Here is a 4,803-nt window from a genome sequence, read left to right on the forward strand (position 1 = left end):
CTCCAGGTTGAGCTGTTGTTCAGCATCTTAGCTGTGGAGGGCAGTGTCACTGGGCCTCATATGTGGGATTCGAACCGGGGCCTTCTGGCATCCCAAGCCAGTTCTTAACCATCACACCACTTGGCCGGCCCCAAAAGCAGTTTTAAGAGGGAAGTTAGCAATAAACACCAACGTTAAAAAAAGAAAGAGCTCAAATAGACTATCTAACTTTATACTATACAGAACTAAAAGAAGAAGAACAAACTAAGCCCAAGTACTAGAAAAAAGGAAATAATAAAGATCAGAGGGAAAACAAATGAAATAAAGAATATAAAAAGAATGGAAAAATCAGTAAAACTAACAGGTGGTTTTTAAAAAGACAAATAAAACAGACAATATACTCACTAGTCTAATCAAGAAAAAAAAGAAGGCCCAAATAAATACAATTATAAATGAAAAAGGAGATATTCAATGGATACCACACAAGTACAAAAGATCATAATAGAATCAATATACAAATTATGACATCAAAAGGGAAAACCTAGAAGAAACAGATAAATTTCTAGAAACATACAACTAACCAAGATGGTGTTAGGAATGTATACAAAATCTGTACACACCGATTACTAGTAAGGATATTGAATCAGTAATCAATAACATCCCAACAAAGAAAAGTCCAATACCATTGGTTTCACTGGTGAATTCTACCCAACATTTAAAGATGCATCAATACCAATCTCTCTCAAACTCTTCCAAAAATAATTAAAGAGGAAACACTTCCGAACTCATTTTATGAACCCTGCAGTAGCCTGATACCAGAGCCAGAAATACACTACAAAAAAAGAAAATTACAGGCCCATATCCCCAATAAAAATTAATGCAAGTCCTCAACAAAATATTAGCAAACAAAATTCAACAGTACTTTAAAAGAAATATATACCATAATCAATTGGAATTTATCTCTGGGATGCAAGTATGGCTCAACATCCAAAAAGCAATCAATGTGATATACCATATTAACAAACTAAAGAATAAACATTTTATGAACATTTCAATAGACAGACCAAAAGCATTTGACAAAACTCACAACCATTGATGATAAAAGCTCTCACCAAACTGGGTAATGAGGAAATGTACCTCAATAATTAAGGCCATATAACAAACCCACAGCTACATCATACTCAATTGTATAAGGTTGAAAGCTTTTTCTCTAAGAATAGAAGTAAGACAAAAATGCCCACTTTCACCACTTTTATTTTATATTTAATACAGTACTGAGGGTCTAACACAGAGCAATTAGGAAAGAAAAAGAAATAAAATGCATCCAAATTGGAAAGGAAGAAGTAAAATAGTTTTTATTTGCAGATGACATGATATTATGTATAGAAACCCCTAAAGCCTCCACAAAACAACTTATAGTTCTAATGAATGAGTTAAATAATTTTGCAGGATACAAAATCAATACACAAAAATCAACATTTCTGTGCACTAACAATGAACTCTCAGAAAGGGAAATAAATAAAACAACCCCATTTCCATCAAAAAGAATAAAATACCTAGGAAAAATTTAAACAAGAAGGTGAAAGATCCACATGTTGAAATCTACAAGACACCACTAATGAAAGAAATTGAAGAGAACATAAATAAATGAAAAAAATGTCTGTGGTCATGAATTGGAAGGATTACTATTGTTAAAATGTCCATACTACCCAAAGCAATCTTTAGATTCAATGCAACACTTACTACAGTTTTAACGACATTTTTCATATAAGTAGAACAAACAATCCTAAAATTTGCATGAAGCCACCAAAGACCTGAATAAACAAAGCAATCTTGAGAAAGAAAAATAAAGCTGGAAGTACCACTCTTTCTGATTTCAAACTATAGTACAAAGACATAGTAATTAAAACATTTTGGTTTTGCCATAATAACAAAAACATAGATTAATGGAACAGAGTAGAGAGCCAAGAAATAAACCCATGCATATATGGTTAAGTAATTTTCAACAAAGAATCCAACAATATACAAGGGAGAAAAGATAGTTTCCTCTTTAATATTAACTGATATCCAGCTAAACCACAAATGGGTGAATGAGAAATGAATGCTTATATTTTATTTTATTTGTATTAGTTTCAGGTGTGCAAAGCAATGTAATAGTTAGACACTTAAACCCCTCAAAAATTGATAACCCCCCTCCCACAAGCTACCACCCCTCTGACATCTTATATCGCTGTGACTAATTTCCCTATGTTGTACTCCACATCCCGTGACTATATATGCCTATATATTTAGTTATAGTTGACATTCAATATTATTCTACTTCAGCTTCAGTTGTATAGCACATTGGTCAGGCATCTTCACAGTCTATGGCGTGATCTCCTTGATAAGTCCAGGCACCTTACATGATCTTTACAACATTGTTGATTATATTATGAATGCTTATTTTTAAATGTCAATTCCACAATGGGCTCTTTGTCACACAACTTGAGCAATTAGATACAGCTACTCTTTACATATTATATGAAATTAACTTTGAATATTCATATGTTTTCTCTATGATATAAGGAATAAATATAGAGAATATAAAAACTATCTCAATAGTCAGAGAGAAATGCATAAAAAATAATAATTTATTTTGCAAATAAAATCAAGGATAGAATATCTCCCCCTTGTAATTGAATCATAGTAAAAATATCTATGAAACATTGTCAAATTATGAAAGTGTATCCCAAACTGTGTCAATAACTAGCTGTTTGAATTACACAAATATTTTTGTCCATTTAATTTTTGTTTTCCTCCTTATTGAACACTTTGTTTTTTCCATCAAAATACCTGTCTAAATATAGTGATTAAGAGTGTCAAGTGGTAGAGACAGGATACCTTCCAAAATATCTGAAATCTGGTAGAGGACAAAAAAAGACATGTAAAAATATCAATGGACACTGATTATACTCAATGAAAATACCAGTCACTACTAAAAAAAGGAATCAAATCATTGATAATGTGAACCAAAATCTATTCAGCAGGTACATGTGGATTCCATTATCTGAACAACTGGGACAGATCCAAATAGCTTTTATATAACTTCGTAGTTTTTGCATAGTATCTTGAGGGCCAATTAACAATTTATTAATCTCAGCTCCAAATCTGTCCCTCATTGCCCTCTCTGAGATAATGGAGCTAGTTCCTATCACTTTTTCTTCCTTATCAGCTCGTGTGATGTTTTGTTTGAAAAAGGCATGAGGGACACTGCCAGGGAAAGAGCTCTTGTTCCTGGTTTCATGGTGTTTTCTCTCCTTGGCTTCTGAGGAGTGCTGGCCAGTTGCACGCATGCAGGAAGTTCTGTGGTATTTATTCTCCAGCAGTTTTTGTGGCCAGTCCTAGTCATAGTTCCCTTTTTTCCAACCTCTTCCTGAGGACACCGTAGTAAAGAGGTCTTCCTGTTTGTCAGTCACAGCCTGAGATCCATCCTCACCAATAACAACCAGCAGATGTGTAACTGCTCTATCCCAGGGCAACCCAGCAAACATGTCTGCCGTCAAGTTGTCTGCAGCCACACTATGTTCAGTGAAGTCTAAAACCCATTCTGAGGGAGTAGACCTGGCTCCCAAGTTATTCCTCCTTTGAGTACTCTTCTTAAATCCTGGGTATTCTTTATAATTTTTCTATTATCTCCTGTTTGTAGGCTATCTCCCCTACAAAAACTTAATAATTCTTTAAACCAAATTTCCTCTCATTTTTGTCTTTTAACTCTACTGTGATTTATGCACTATGCCAATCTGTGCTGTTGAATCCTCATTTTCAACATTGAGGGCTAGGACAAATAAACTAATTTGAAAATATAAATGGAATTATTCACCATATTGAGGACTTGGAAATAACAGCTCTCAGTATTAAACTGTGTAATTTATACATGATTATTTTAATAAATAACAAAAGCTTAAGAAACATATAACATGTACTTGGACATATATTTTAAAAATTAATTAAAATATAGATTTTAAAATAAGTCTACTGGGGCAGCCAGGTGGCTCAGTTGGTTAGAGTGTGTGCGCTGAGCAACAGGGTTGCCGGTTCGATTCCCACATGGTTCAGTGAGCTGCGCCCTCCACAACTAGATTGAAAACAACTTGAGCTGAGCTGCCACCGAGCTGCTAGTGGGCAGCTAGGTGACTCAGTTGGTTAGAGTGCATGCTGTTAATAAGGCTGCTGGTTCAACCCCCACATGGGTTGATGGGCTACATCCCCTGCGACTAGATTGAAAACGTCAACTGGACTTGGAGCTGAGCTGCGCTCTCCACAACCAAGATTTAAGGACAACAACTTGACTTGGAGCTGATGAGTCCTGTAAAAAACACATTGTTCCCCAATAAAGTTTAAAATAATAATAATCATCATAATAAAAACAATAATAATAATTCTACAATACCAAGGGTGAAGCATCACATGAACTATGGAGTTTAAGTGATTATGATGCATCAATGTAGATCCATTCTCAGTAGCAAATGTCCCATTGTGGTGAGTGATGTTGATCATGGGGAAGCTCTGCGTGTGTAGGGATGGGGGGAATATGGGAAGGCTCAGTACCTATCTTACTTTTGCTGTGAATGTAAAACTGTGCTCAAAATAGTACCATAAAAAATAATTCTAAGAAATTTATTGTATGGTTTTTAAAAAAATTAAAAATATATTATTTGCAGATTAGCATTATATCAACTTTAGATAAGCCAAAGTGTCTGGTGCTTACAGACATATATATATATATATATATATATATATATATATATATATATATATATATATATATATATATTTTTTTTTTTT

This window comes from Hipposideros armiger, unplaced genomic scaffold (assembly GCF_001890085.2).
Source record: "Hipposideros armiger isolate ML-2016 unplaced genomic scaffold, ASM189008v1 scaffold_2066, whole genome shotgun sequence".
Classification (NCBI taxonomy): domain Eukaryota; kingdom Metazoa; phylum Chordata; class Mammalia; order Chiroptera; family Hipposideridae; genus Hipposideros; species Hipposideros armiger.